The sequence below is a fragment of the Scyliorhinus torazame genome, chromosome 21 (genome assembly GCF_047496885.1).
Source record: "Scyliorhinus torazame isolate Kashiwa2021f chromosome 21, sScyTor2.1, whole genome shotgun sequence".
Classification (NCBI taxonomy): domain Eukaryota; kingdom Metazoa; phylum Chordata; class Chondrichthyes; order Carcharhiniformes; family Scyliorhinidae; genus Scyliorhinus; species Scyliorhinus torazame.
The window spans coordinates 71293445-71309173 of NC_092727.1; positions in this window are offsets into that span (position 1 = coordinate 71293445).

Sequence of the window (15729 nt, forward strand, 5' to 3'; positions counted from 1 at the left end):
AGTATAGAGGTCAGGAGCACAGATTTGACGTCGCAGGAGGGGGCCAGTGTTCAGGTAGGTGGTTTGAAGTGTGTCTACTTCAATGCCAGGAGTATACAAAATAAGGTAGGGGAACTGGCACCATGGGTTGGTACCTGGGACTTCGATGTTGTGGCCATTTCGGAGACATGGATAGAGCAGGGACAGGAATGGATGTTGCAGGTTCCGGGGTTTAGGTGTTTTAGTAAGCTCAGAGAAGGAGGTAAAAGAGGGGGAGGTGTGGCGCTGCTAGTCAAGAGCAGTATTATGGTGGCGGAGAGGATGCTAGATGGGGACTCATCTTCCGAGGTAGTATGGGCTGAGGTTAGAAACATGAAAGGAGAGGTCACACTGTTGGGAGTCTTCTATAGGCCTCCAAATAGTTCGAGGGATGTAGAGGAAAGGATGGCGAGGATGATCCTGGATAAGAGCGAAAGTAACAGGGTAGTTATTATGGGAGACTTTAACTTTCCAAATATTGACTGGAAAATATATAGTTCGAGTACATTAGATGGGTCGTTTTTTGTACAGTGTGTGCAGGAGGGTTTCCTGACACAATATGTTGACAGGCCAACAAGAGGCGAGGCCACGTTGGATTTGGTTTTGGGTAATGAACCAGGCCAGGTGTTGGATTTGGAGGTAGGAGAGCACTTTGGGGACAGTGACCACAATTCGGTGACGTTTACGTTAATGATGGAAAGGGATAAGTATACACCGCAGGGCAAGAGTTATAGCTGGGGGAAGGGCAATTATGATGCCATTAGACGTGACTTGGGGGGGATAAGGTGGAGAAGTAGGCTGCAAGTGTTGGGCACACTGGATAAGTGGAGCTTGTTCAAGGATCAGCTACTGCGTGTTCTTGATAAGTATGTACCGGTCAGGCAGGGAGGAAGGCGTCGAGCGAGGGAACCGTGGTTTACCAAAGAAGTGTTAAGAGGAAGAAGGAGGCCTATGTGAAGATGAGGTGTGAAGTTTCAGTTGGGGCGATGGATAGTTACAAGGTAGCGAGGAAGGATCTAAAGAGAGAGCTAAGATGAGCAAGGAGGGGACATGAGAAGTATTTGGCAGGTAGGATCAAGGAAAACCCAAAAGCTTTCTATAGGTATGTCAGGAATAAGCGAATGACTAGGGAAAGAGTAGGACCAGTCAAGGACAGGGATGGGAAGTTGTGTGTGGAGTCTGAAGAGATAGGCGAGATACTAAATGAATATTTTTCGTCAGTATTCACTCAGGAAAAAGATAATGTTGTGGAGGAGAATGCTGAGACCCAGGCTAATAGAATAGATGGCATTGAGGTACGTAGGGAAGAGGTGTTGGCAATTCTGGACAGGCTGAAAATAGATAAGTCCCTGGGGCCTGATGGGATTTATCCTAGGATTCTCTGGGAGGCCAGGGAAGAGATTGCTGGACCTTTGGCTTTGATTTTTATGTCATCATTGGCTACAGGAATACTGCCAGAGGACTGGAGGATAGCAAATGTGGTCCCTTTGTTCAAAAAGGGGAGCAGAGACAACCCCGGCAACTATAGACCGGTGAGCCTCACGTCTGTAGTGGGTAAAGTCTTGGAGGGGATTATAAGAGACAAGATTTATAATCATCTAGATAGGAATAATATGATCAGGGATAGTCAGCATGGCTTTGTGAAGGGTAGGTCATGCCTCACAAACCTTATCGAGTTCTTTGAGAAGGTGACTGAACAGGTAGACGAGGGTAGAGCAGTTGATGTGGTGTATATGGATTTCAGCAAAGCGTTTGATAAGTTTCCCCACGGTAGACTATTGCAGAAAATACGGAGGCTGGGGATTGAGGGTGATTTAGAGATGTGGATCAGAAATTGGCTAGCTGAAAGAAGACAGAGGGTGGTGGTTGATGGGAAATGTTTAGAATGGAGTTCAGTTACAAGTGGAGTACCAGAAGGATCTGTTCTGGGGCCGTTGCTGTTTGTCATTTTTATCAATGACCTAGAGGAAGGCGCAGAAGGGTGGGTGAGTAAATTTGCAGACAATACTAAAGTCAGTGGTGTTGTCGATAGTGTGGAAGGATGTAGCAGGTTACAGAGGGATATAGATAAGCTGCAGAGCTGGGCTGAGAGGTGGCAAATGGAGTTTAATGTAGAGAAGTGTGAGGTGATTCACTTTGGAAGGAATAACAGGAATGCGGAATATTTGGCTAATGGTGAAGTTCTTGGAAGTGTGGATGAGCAGAGGGATCTAGGTGTCCATGTACATAGATCCCTGAAAGTTGCCACCCAGGTTGATAGGGTTGTGAAGAAGGCCTATGGAGTGTTGGCCTTTATTGGTAGAGGGATTGAGTTCCGGAGTCAGGAGGTCATGTTGCAGCTGTACAGAACTCTGGTACGGCTGCATTTGGGGTATTGCGTACAGTTCTGGTCACCGCATTATAGGAAGGACGTGGAGGCTTTGGAGCGGGTGCAGAGGAGATTTACCAGGATGTTGCCTGGTATGGAGGGAAAATCTTATGAGGAAAGGCTGATGGACTTGAGGTTGTTTTCGTTGGAGAGAAGAAGGTTAAGAGGAGACTTAATAGAGGCATACAAAATGATCAGGGGGTTGGATAGGGTGGACAGTGAGAGCCTTCTCCCGTGGATGGAAATGGCTGGCACGAGGGGACATAGCTTTAAACTGAGGGGTAATAGATATAGGACAGAGGTCAGAGATAGGTTCTTTACGCAAAGAGTAGTGAGGCCGTGGAATGCCCTACCTGCTACAGTAGTGAACTCGCCAACTTTGAGGGCATTTAAAAGTTTATTGGATAAACATATGGATGATAATGGCATAGTGTAGGTTAGATGGCTTTTGTTTCGGTGCAACATCGTGGGCCGAAGGGCCTGTACTGCGCTGTATCGTTCTATGTTCTATCACTGGTATGTGTGACCACACCCATTTCAGCGGCCTCAAATGGATGTTGGAGCGCCTCGTTTTCTGGCGCCTGGGTGGAGGTTAGATCTACCATAACAGGTGCCACCCCTTCTTGGCTCGCTGCAGCAATGCTCAATAGCTCCTCATCACTGGAAATAAAGATGCTGACAGTCTCTGGTCGTGACAATCCCAGCATTAGGTCATCATGATCTTGAGGCCTGAAACGATTCACCAAGTACCTTTGGAGCAAGCTTCTCTAAGATTGGGGCGATGTTGTCTGTATCTTAGTGGCAAGTCCTCCAAGATATCAGCAACTGCGATCTCAGTTTTCATTTTGGAGTGCGCCATCTTAGGGCTCCCGCCCTTCTCCGTGTCCAGCACGGTCTGGGCATTCCATGTGACCACCTCGTCATTCCTTCCAAATCACAATGCTTTTGAGCCCATCCTTGCTCCTGCGAAATAGATCTACGACAGTTCATACTGGCCTGCATCTGTCTCACCATCCATACCATTACTTTCCGCATCATCTTCGAAGTCATCATATATATCTTCGTAAAACTCATTGTCGGATTCAGCATTGTCTGCAGTGATTTCTCCTGTAAAATACAACATTGCACACGGAATTATGTGTTCATGCAGGAGGCCGCCAAATTCAAAGTCAGCATTGAGTTTGGCTGCCAAACGTTTGCTCAATATTCCACGCTGTGGAACTTCAGGAGGACTGAAGAAATTAAACAACGATACAGTTTTTGTAACTGTTCTGCGAGTGCTTCGACCTTTGTGCTTCGACCTTTGTGCTTCGACCTTTGTGCTTCGCTTTTGTTTTAATTGTTTTCAACATGACATTTTTGCCCTCCCTCCAATCGATCTTACAGCATGTACACCACATGTTTCAGGTTCATCAAAGAATGAAGATTCAAGCTCGTCAGGCCGCAAATCCATCTGGTATACTTTCGTCATCACCTCGTTTGTGAAATACTCATTGGGCCTGAACTTAAACTCAGAGTGAAGCCCCATGGCTCCTCATGCTCTGACCATTCAACATTCACATCTAGCTTTATCATGCCACTGAGCATGTGCACATTCTTGAAGACTTTATCCAGAATTGCAGAATGCTCACTGGCTCTTCCGTCTCTTTGTCATCCTCATCAAATGTGCACACTATGATATTTTGTAGGGATCTGTAGTAATCAGCTGGCCACCCGTCATCTGGGTCATACATGCATCCGCTCCTATGATGGACTCAATGTCCATGTCCACAATATAAAACAGTAACATGTACCTCATGTCCGTCTATGGAAAGCTCAAGTTTACATTCACTGAAAGTCTCCAGGCAGAATTCTCCGACCCCCCCCGCCGGGTTGGAGAATCACCGGCGGGCCGCGCGAATCGTGCCACGCCGCCCCGATGCCTGGACACGATTCTCCGCAAGCAGAGAATCGGCGCCACTGGGCCAGGCGTGGTCGGCGCGGCGCCGGTTGGAGTATGCGGTGACTCTCCGGCCCGGGCCGGCACGGGTCGGCGCGCCGATTCTCCGGCCAGATGGGCCGAGCGGCCGTCACCAAAAAGCTGAGTCCCACCGGCGTCCCATAGACTTAATTTCACGAGGCTGGTGGAGCAAATGGAGGAGGAGTTTAAGCGGTAGGATGCGTTGCCGCTGTCCCTGGCTTGTAGGGTGCAGTCAGTCAAGATGACGGTGCTCCCAAGGTTTTTGTTCCTGTTCCACTGCCTCCCCATTCTTATCCCGAAAGCCTTCTTTAGGCGGGTCAACAGGAGCAGAACGGGGTTTGTGTGGGCGCAAGGGACTCGGAGGGTGAGAAGGGTGTTCCTGGAGGGGAGAAGGGATGGGGGGGGGGCTGGCGCTGCCCAACCTCTGTGGGTACTACTGCGCCGCCAATGCGGCGATGGTGCGCAAGTGGGTGATGGAGGGGGAGGGGGAGGCATGGAAGAGGCTGCAGACGGCGTCTTGTGAGGGTACGAGTCTGGGGGCGCTGGCAACGGCGCCGCTGCCACTCCCTCCAATGAGGTATACCACGAGCCCGGTGGTGGCGGCTACCCTCAAAATGTGGGGGCAATGGAGGCGGCACAAGGGGGAAGTGGGGGCCTCGGTGTGGACCCCAATATGGGGGAACCACCGGTTTGTCCCAGGGAGAATAGATGGAGGGTTTTCGGGGTGGTACAGGGCAGGGATAAGAAGGTTGGGGGACCTGTTTGCGGATGGGAAGTTCGCGAGCCTGGGTGAGCTGGAGGAGAAGTACGGGCTCCTCCCGGGAAACACCTTTAGGTATCTACAGGTAAGGGCGTTTGCCAGGCGACAAGTGGTGGAATTCCCGCTGCTGCCGCCACGCACGCTACAGGACAGGGTGCTCTCGGGAGTGTGGGTTGGAGAGGGGAAGATCTCGGCAGCGTACCAGGTGATGCAGGATGCAGGAGGAGGAGGAGGCCTCGGTGGAGGAGCTGAAAGGTAAGTGGGAGGAGGAGTTGGGGGAGGAGATCGAGGAGGGAACGTGGACAGATGCCCTTGGGAGGGTGAACTCTTCCTCTTCGTGCGCGAGGCTCAGCCTCATACAGTTTAAGGTGCTGCACAGGGCACACATGACTGGGACAAGGATGAGCTGGTTTTTTGGGTGTGAGGACAGGTGTGTTAGGTGCTCAGGGAGCCCAGCAAAGCATACCCATATGTTCTGGGCATGCCCAGCGCTGGAGGAATTTTGGAAGGACGTAGCGAAGACAGTGTCGAGGGTGGTAGGTTCCAGGGTCAAACCGGGCTGGGGCTCGCAATATTTGGGGTTGCAGGGGAGCCGTGAGTGCAGGAGATGAAAGAGGCCGGTATTCTGGCCTTTGCGTCCGTGGTAGCCCGGCGAAGGATTCTTCTTCAGTGGAAGGATGCAAGGCCCCCAAGCGTGGAATCCTGGATTAATGATATGGCGGGGTTTATTAAATTGGAGAGGGTGAAATTGCCTTAAGGGGATCGGTGCAAGGGTTTTTCAGGCAGTGGCAACCGTTCCTAGACTTCCTGGCAGAACGGTAGATAATGGTCAGCAGCAGGGGGCGGGGTGGGTTCTATTTTATTTTTGTTTGTCTATACTGGGGGATCTGAGGGGGTGTATATATTTGCTATGTTTGCTATGTGTTTCGGCGGGTGTTAATTTATTATTTATGTACAGGGGGGAGGGGGCACGGGGTTGTTTTGTTTTGTTTTGTATTTAATTCTATTGGGTTCCTTTTACATTGTGTTGATATTTTGTGAAAACTTTAATAAAAATTATTTTTTTAAAAAGAAGAAAACGTAGCGCTTGAAGATTTTATTGGTGTCCACTTCACAGTGACTGTCAAACTTGTCCAGGATGGTCTGAAACTTTGTCTTGTCCTGGCCTTCGGTGAAGTGAAAAGAGTTGAAGAGTTTGATGGCTTGATCACCCGCTGTTGAGAAGAGAAGCGCGATCTTCCTTGCATCAGACGCACCCACGAGGTCTGAAGCTTCGATGTACAGCAGAAACTTTTGCTTGAATGTCCACCAGTTGGCACTGAGATTGCCGGAGGTCCTGAGCTGTTGAGGAGCATGAATCTTCTCCATGGTGCCGGGATACATTCACTGGTCGTCATGGAACGGACTGAGGTAAACTACCTAGATTAACCTACCTACTCTCCTGGTAGCATGTTGTGTTATGTACTCTGGGATAACACAGGCTGCAACTGGAAGAAGCTTTAACCAAAAGATACTCCAGACCTTGAAGTTAGTTCAATCTGATTTATTGAACCAGTAGCACAGTTAGCACATTTCTCAATGAGTTCAACTCTCTGCCAACCTAAGTGTGGTTACTCTGTCTGACTGAACCAGACTAGCTCTTAGCCACGTGCTGGAGGTGTGATACTGTACATACACCCTGACTCACTCTGTAGATGTTCATCAGTGGAAAGAGGCAGAGTGTGAGCGCCTCGTGCTTTTTATAGTGAGATACCACCCCTGAGTGTCCTGCCTGCTCATTGGTCATGTCCTGTTCTCTGTGTTCATTAGCTGCCTGTCTGTGCCTGTCTGTATATCATTAGCTGCCTGTCTGTGCCTGTCTGTATATCATTATCTGCAAGTCTGCATATCATGACACCGGGTACATGAGCTGGTGGTGGGCTTTCAGTCCTTCCATCTCGCGCTTAAGTGTCTTCGAGTGTGTTCACTGCCGTCGTTAACTTCAAATCTTCAGTCCCAGCATTAACCCCACCAGGACCATCTGTCCTTCCCCTGCCCACGCCCGAAGATTTCGGCACGCTCCCGGAGTCACTGAACATCAGGCCAGCATCGACATCGCCGTCACCACTACGTCGCTCCCAGCGGAACATCAAAGGTACCAGACCGGTTAAATCTCTAACTGGCGCCGGACTTCAAAATACATTTTTTTTCTGATCAAATACTGCAAATATACATTCATTGCTGTATATAGTTCTCCCTCTCTACCTGCCCGTTTCCCCGGTCATCCTGCTGGAGGTGATACCCCTGCTGAGCAGGAACTGACGCAGCTCATCGCTCATGAATGAGGATCCCTTGTCACTGTGGATATAGGCAGGGAAACCCAACCGAGCGAAGATAGTGTTTAGGGCTTTGAAGACGGTGGCAGACGTATATACCGCCAGGCAAGAATTATATCTGGGGGAAAGGCAATTATGGTGCAATGAGGCAAGACTTAGGATGCATTGGATGGAGAGGAAAACTGCAGGGGATGGCCACAATGGAAATGTGGAGCTTGTTCAAGGAATAGCTACTGCGTGTCCTTGATAAGTATGTACCTGTCAGGCAGGGAGGAAGTGGTCGAGCGAGGGAAACGTGGTTTACAAAAGCAGTTGAAACACTTGTCAAGAGGAAAAAGGAGGCTTATGTAAAGATGAGACGTGAAGGTTCAGCAAGGGCGCTTGAGAGTTACAAGTTAGCTAGGAAAGACCTAAAGAGAGAGCTCAGAAGAGCCAGGAGGGGACATGAGGTCTTTGGCAGGTAGGATCAAGGACAACCCTAAAGCTTTCTATAGATATCTCAGGAATAAAAGAATGACTCGGGTAAGAGAAGGGCCAGTCAAGGCCAGTCGTGGGAAGTTGTGCGTGGAGTCCGAGAAGATAGGAGAGGTGCTAAATGAATATTTTTTGTCAGTATTCACACAGGAAAAAGACAATGTTGTCGAGGAGAATACTGAGATACAGGCTACTAGATTAGAAGGGCTTGAGGTTCATAAGGAGGAGGTGTTAGCAATTCTGGAAAGTGTGACAATAGATAAGTCCCCTGGGCCGGATGGGATTTATCCTAGGATTCTCTGGGAAGCTAGGGAGGAGATTGCTGAGCCTTTGGCTTTGATCTTTAAGTCATCTTTGTCTACAGGAATAGTGCCAGAAGACTGGAGGATAGCAAATGTTGTCCCCTTGTTCAAGAAGCGGAGTAGAGACAACCCCGGTAACTATAGACCAGTGAGCCTTACTTCTGTTGTGGGCAAAGTCTTGGAAAGGTTTATAAGAGACTGGATGTATCATCTGGAAAGGAATAATTTGATTAGAGATAGTCAACACGGTTTTGTGAAGGGTAGGTCGTGCCTCACAAACCTTATAGAGTTCTTTGAGAAGGTGACCAAGCAGGTGGATGAGGGTAAAGCAGTTGATGTGGTGTATATGGATTTCAGTAAAGCGTTTGATAAGGTTCCCCACGGTAGGCTGTTGCAGAAAATACGGAGGCATGGGATTCAGGGTGATTTAGCAGTTTGGATCAGAAATTGGCTAGCTGGAAGAAGACAAAGGGTGGTGGTTGATGGGAAATGTTCAGCCTGGAGTCCAGTTACTAGTGGTGTACCACAAGGATCTGTTTTGGGGCCACTGCTGTTTGTCATTTTTATAAATGACCTGGAGGAGGGCGTAGAAGGATGGGTGAGTAAATTTGCAGATGACACCAAAGTCGGTGGAGTTGTGGACAGTGCGGAAGGATGTTACAAGTTACAGAAGGACATAGATAAGCAGCAGAGCTGGGCTCAGAGGTGGCAAATGGAGTTTAATGCAGAAAAGTGTGAGGTGATTCATTTTGGAAGGAATAACAGGAAGACAGAGTACTGGGCTAATGGTAAGATTCTTGGTAGTGTGGATGAGCAGGGAGATCTCGGTGTCCATGTACATAGATCCCTGAATGTTGCCACCCAGGTTGAGAGGGTTGTTAAGAAGGCGTACGGTGTGTTAGCTTTTATTGGTAGAGAGATTGAGTTTCGGAGCCATAAGGTCATGTTGCAGCTGTACAAAACTCTGGTGCGGCCGCATTTGGAGTATTGCGTGCAATTCTGGTCAGCGCATTATAGGAAGGATGTGGAAGCATTAGAAAGGATGCAGAGACGATTTACCAGAATGTTGCCTGGTATGGAGGGAAGATCTTATGAGGGAAGGCTGAGGGACTTCAGGCTGTTTTCGTTAGAGAGAAGAAGGTTAAGAGGTGACTTAATTGAGGCATACAAGATGATCAGAGGATTAGATAGGGTGGACAGGAAGAGCCATTTTCCTCAGATGGTGATGTCTAGCACGAGGGGATATAGCTTTAAATTGTGGGGAGATAGATATAGGACAGATGTCAGAGGTAGGTTCTTTACTCAGAGAGTAGTAAGGGCGTGGAATGCCCTGCCTGAAACAGTAGTGGACTCGCCAACACTAAGGGCATTCAAATGTCATTGGATAGACATATGGACGATAAGGGAATAGTGTAGATGAGTGGTTTCACAGGTTGGTGCAACATCGAGGGCCGAAGGGCCTGTAACGTTCTATGTTCTATGTTCTATGTCGGGGCATGGGATGGCGAAGGGGAACCTGGAGTACTCATCGACCACACTGAGAATATACTTGTTTCGGCCGGTGGAGGGGAGGGGCCCTTTGAAATCCATGCTGTGGCGTTCAAAGGGGCGGGAGGCCTTCACCAGGCGCGCACGGTCCGGCTGGTAGAAGTGCGGCTTGCACTCCGCACAGACCTGGCAGTCCCTGGTGATTGTCCGTACTTCCTCGACGCAATAGGGCAGGTTGCGGGCCTTTATGAAATGGTACAACTCCCAGGTGATAAAGGCTGTCGTGCAGAGTCTGGAGTCGGTCTACTTGTGCGCTGGCACATGTACCTCGGATAGGGCGTCTGGGGGCTCGTTGAGTTTGCCGGGGCGATACAAAATCTCATAATTATAGGTGGAGAGATCGATCCTCCACCGCACAATTTTATCGTTTTTGATCTTGCCCCGCTGTGTATTGAACATGAAGGCTACTGACCGTTGGTCGGTGAGGAGAGTGAATCTCCTGCCGGCCAGGTAATGCCTCCAAAGCCGCACAGCTTGGGCCTCTTTTTCGACGGATGAGTGCCGAATTTCTGAGGCATGAAGGGTGCGGGAAAAGAATGCCACGGGTCTGCCTGCCTGATTGAGGGTGGCGGCTAGGGCGACATCCGATGCGTCGTTCTCTACTTGAAAGGGCAATGTCTCGTCTACTGCGTGCATCCCGGCCTTGGCGATATCGGCTCTGATACGGGCGAAGGCCTGCTGTGCTTCGGACGTCAGGGGAAAATGGGCGGACTGAATGAGTGGGCGGGCCTTGTCCGCATAGTCTGGGACCCATTGGTGTAGTACGAGAAGAACCCCAGGCAGCGCTTGAGGACCTTGGGGCAGTGGGGGAGGGGAAGCTCCATTAGGGGTAATGCGACCATCAATTCACTCGAGGTCACGTGGAGAAGTAAACCGTGGTTTTAATCAGCTTAGAACCGTGCCTGCCTGCGACCGGTACAATACTGAAGGCGGCCCCGCAGGTCAGCTGCTCTTATACTTCCTCTAAAGGGGTGGAGCCATGGGCGGAGCTCGTGCATGCCCCAACATATCCCCCTGTGGGTGAAGCCACACAATGCCCCATAGGTGGAGCCCACAGGGTTAATAATATAACATAACATAATACAGTGCACTGGTGAATTATCAGTAATTATACATTCACCACATTCACCCCCTGTTTGAAAAATGAAGTCCGGCGGGGGTGATGGGCTCATAGATTCAGTCGGTCCGGTGCCGGATCGTACGTTGCGACTGCCGAAGCACTGGTGTTGCAGCCGCTTCGGGTGGCTGTGGAAGTGGGACCGGAGCGGGCCCAGGCGTGGACTCCGGGAGCGGCTCTTCCGGAGCTTCATTCCTGTGAACCGGTGTGGTGGGTGGGAGGGAGCGCGGGAACCATATAGGGGTGGGGCGCTGATCATGGGAGGTTGGATGGGACATAGTGTGGGGGATGCAGTAGTGGTAGTGGTGGTGGAGCCTGCGGGCGCCAGGTCCCGGAGGGAGACGGTATCTTGCCGGCCATCGTGCAGGAGCTGCACCCTCTCTACCAGGGGGTCAGTCTTATGGCTCCGAACGTGTTTTCGGAGGAGGACTGGACCCGGTGCCATCAGCCAGGGCGGAAGCGAGGCCCCTGAGGTAGCTCCCCTAGGGAAAACAAACAAGCGGTCATGAGGAGTCTGGTTTGTGGCCGTGCAAAGGAGGGACCTAATAGCGAGGAGCGCATCGGGGAGGACCTCCTGCCAGTGAGAAACTGGGAGATTCCTGACCCGCAGGGTCAGTAAGACAGTTTTACAGACCGTCGCGTTCTCCCTCTCCACCTGCCCGTTTCCCCTGGGGTTATAACTGGCAGTCCTGCTTGAGGCGATGCTCTTACTGAGCAGGTACTGACGCAGTTCGTCGCTCATGAACGGCGAGTCCCTGTTGCTGTGGACATAACTGGGGAAACCAAACAGGGTGAAGACACTATTCAGGGCTTTAATGACAGTGGGGGTGGTCATATCGGGGCAGGGGATGGCAAACGGGAAGCGGGAGAACTCATCTATGATGTTAAGGAAGTACATGTTGCGGTCATTGGAGGGGAGGGGCCCTTTGAAACCGATACTGAGGGACTTCCGGTTGCGGCTATGCGGAGCTAAGTCGCACGTTCGGCAGTTCCCACTAAAAACGGACTTTTGGGCTCTTTTTAGGGCCCGTAACGGCGCTTGTTCGACGTTTCCCGGTGTGGGAAGGGGACAACAACATTCCCCCGATAGTGTATGGATTGGACCAGGAGTGGGGCGATTTAAAAAGTGGCATTGAAGCAAAGAAAGGTGCGAGGGAAGAGGACCAAGATGGCGGGGGACGGAGACCAGGCAGCGTGGAGGCAGTGGGCGCAAGAGCAGCAGGAGCTTCTCCAGCGCTGTTTTAAGGAACTGAAAGCAGAGCTGCTGGAGCCGATGAAGGCTTCAATCGATAAGCTGCTGGAGACCCAGACGGCCCAAGGGCGATCCGGGAGATCCGGCAGAAGGTCTCGGAGAACGAGGACGAGATCCTGAGCCTGGCGGTGAAGGTGGAGGCGCACGAGGCGCTCCACAAGAAATGGCAGGCGAGGTTCGAGGAGATGGAGAACCGGTCGAGGCGGAAAAACCTGCGGATCCTGGGTCTCCCGGACGGGCTGGAGGGATCGGACGTGGGGGCTTACGTGGTCACCATGCTGAGTTCGCTGATGGGAGCGGAGGCCTTTCAGGGGCCCTTGGAGCTGGAGGGGGCCCACCGAGTGCTGGCGAGGAGGCCCATGGCCAGCGAGCCGCCGCGGGCGGTGCTGATGCGGTTCCACCGGTTTGCTGATCGAGAGTGTGTGTTAAGGAACGAAGCAGCAGGTGGGAGAACGGGGAGGTCCGGAACTACCAGGATTGGAGCGCGGAGGTGGCGAAGAAGAGGGCCGGTTACAACCGGGCGAAGGCAGTGCTGCACAGGAAGGGGGTGAAGTTCGGTGTGCTGCAGCCGGCGCGTCTGTGGGTCACCTATAAGGATCAACACCGTTATTTCGAGTCTCTGGAGGAGGCGTGGGCCTTTGTTCAGGCCGAAAAACTGGACTCAGACTAAAGGTCAGGGCCGGGGATGAGGGATCGCGGTGGAGGGATGGTTGGGGATTGTTGGGTTGTGTTTCGAGGGGGGGTTCTTTGTTTTTTGGGGGTTGATTGGGCATTGTTTTGATTAGGTCTGCCGGGCGGGCTCGTGGGTGGGGGGGGGGGGCGGTAGGTAAACTGCTTGGGGGGTTGATGGTCGGTAGGGGAGATGGGGCCCCGCGGGGGGGGGGGGGGCCTGAATTGGAGGTAGTGGGACCGGGCTTGGAAAGGGAGCTGCGCCAGGGGAGGCAGGGACGGTTGAGTGGAAAGCGCGGGCTTTTTCCCACGTTTAGGGCTGAAGGGGCGGGGCCGGAGCTGGGAAGCGCGGGCTTTTTCTCCCGCGCTGGGAGTGGAATGGATGTGATCCCGCTGGTGAACAAGGGGGGGGGGGGGGCGGGGAAGTTCCACACTGCGTGGGGGGGGGGGTGGGGGAAGCGGCGGGAGTGGCCGGGGTCAGCAGGAGTCAGCTGACCTACGGGAGTGCAATGGGGGGAGCAATGCAGCTAGGGGGGGCCTAGCTGGGGCGGGGGTGGGGGTGGGAGACCGAGTAGCTGCTGGAATGGCCAAGGGGGAGCTGGAGTTGGTAGAGGAGGTCGGGGCGGGGGTCTGCCGCTGTGGGGAGCGGGCCGTGCGGGGGGTGCGGGCACGTGGCTGGCCTAGGAAGGGCTATGGCTAGTCAGCGGGGGAGGGGGGCGAGTAGCCCCCTGATCCGGCTGATAACCTGGAATGTGAGGGGACTGAATGGGCCGGTCAAGCGGGCCCGAGTGTTCGCGCACCTGAAGGGGCTGAAGGCAGATGTGGCCATGCTTCAGGAGACGCACCTGAGGGTGGCGGATCAGGTAAGGTTGAGAAAGGGGTGGGTAGGGCAGGTGTTCCACTTGGGTTTGGTTGCAAAAAATCGTGGGGTGGCGATCTTGGTGGGGAAGAGAGTGTCGTTCGAGGCGTCGAGCATTGTGGCAGACAATGGCGGTAGGTATGTGATGGTAAGTGGCAAGCTGCAGGGGGAGCGGGTTGTGTTGGTCAATGTATATGCCCCGAATTGGGACGATGCGGGGTTCATGCGGCGTATGTTAGAACATAGAACATAGAACGATACAGCGCAGTACAGGCCCTTCGGCCCACGATGTTGCACCAAAACAAAAGCCATCTAACCTACACTATGCCATTATCATCCATATGCTTATCCAATAAACTTTTAAATGCCCTCAATGTTGGCGAGTTCACTACTGTTGCCGGTAGGGCATTCCACGGCCTCACCACTCTTTGCGTAAAGAACCTACCTCTGACCTCTGTCCTATATCTATTACCCCTCAGTTTAAAGCTATGTCCCCTCGTGCCAGCCATTTCCATCCGCGGGAGAAGGCTCTCACTGTCCACCCTATCTAACCCCCTGATCATTTTGTATGCCTCTATTAAGTCTCCTCTTAACCTTCTTCTCTCCAACGAAAACAACCTCAAGTCCATCAGCCTTTCTTCATAAGATTTTTAGGTCGGATTCCGGACCTGGAGACAGGGGGCCTGATAATGGGGGGAGATTTCAACACTGTGTTGGACCCGGCATTGGATTGCTCTAGGTCTAGGACGGGCAGGAGGCCGGTGGCGGCCAAGGTGCTGAGGGGGTTCATGGACCATATGGGAGGGGTGGGTCCATGGAGGTTTGCGAGGCCGGGGGCCAGGGAATTTTCATTCTTCTCCCATGTCCACAAGGCCTACTCCCGGATTGACTTTTTTGTCATGAGCAGGGCGCTGATTCGGAGCATGGAGGATACGGAGTACTCGGCGATAGCCATTTCTGATCATGCTCCGCACTGGGTGGACCTCGAGTTGGGGGAGGAGCGCCCGCTGTGGCGCCGAGAGGTGGGGTTGCTGGCGGACGAGGAGGTGACCACCAGGAAGGCGGAGGCGCAGTGGAGGAAGGCGCAGGGGGCGGTATATGAATACGGAGAAAAGGCGAGCCGGATGCTGGCGCACCAGCTTCGGAGGCGGGAGGCAGCTAGGGAGATCAGGGGAGTTAGGGATGAAGGAGGGAACACGGTGCGAAGTGCGGTGGGTATTAATGGGGTCTTCAGGGACTTCTATGAGGAACTGTACCGGTCTGAGCCCCCACTGGAAGAGGGAGGGATGGGTCGCTTTCTGGACCGGCTGAGGTTTCCGAGGCTGGAGGAGGGGCAGGTGGCGGGGTTGGGGGCGCTGGTTGGGTTGGAGGAGTTGGTCAAAGGGATAGGGAACATGCAGGAGGGGAAGGCACTGGGGCCGGATGGGCTCCCGGTTGAATTTTACAAGAGGTATGCCGACCTGCTGGGCCCGCTGTTGGTAAGGACCTTCAACGAGGCAAGGGAAGGGGGGGCTCTGCCCCCGACGATGTCTAGAGTGCTGATTTCCCTGATCCTGAAGCGGGACAAGGATCCCCTACAATGTGGGTCATATTGGCCGATCTCACTCTTAAATGTAGATGCAAAGTTGCTGGCAAAGATTTTGGCCATGAGGAGAGAGGACTGTGTGCCGCAGGTCATACACGAGGATCAGACAGGGTTCGTGAAAGGGAGGCAGTTGAATACTAATGTACGGAGGCTCTTGAATGTTATAATGATGCCGGTGATGGAAGGGGAGGCGGAGATAGTGGCGGCGATGGATGCGGAGAAGGCCTTTGATAGGGTGGAGTGGGGGTACCTGTGGGAGGTGTTGAAAAGGTTCGGGTTGGGGGGGGGGGTTCGTCAGGTGGGTGAGGCTGCTGTATGAGGCCCCGGTGGCGAGTGTGGCCACGAACAGAAGGAGGTCAGAGAATTTCCAGCTATACCGGGGGACGAGGTAGGGGTGTCCCCTGTCCCCCCCTGCTCTTTGCACTGCCGATTGAACCCCTGGCCATGGCGTTGAGGGAGTCGAGGAACTGGAGGGGGCTGGTGCGGGGTGGGGAGGAGCATC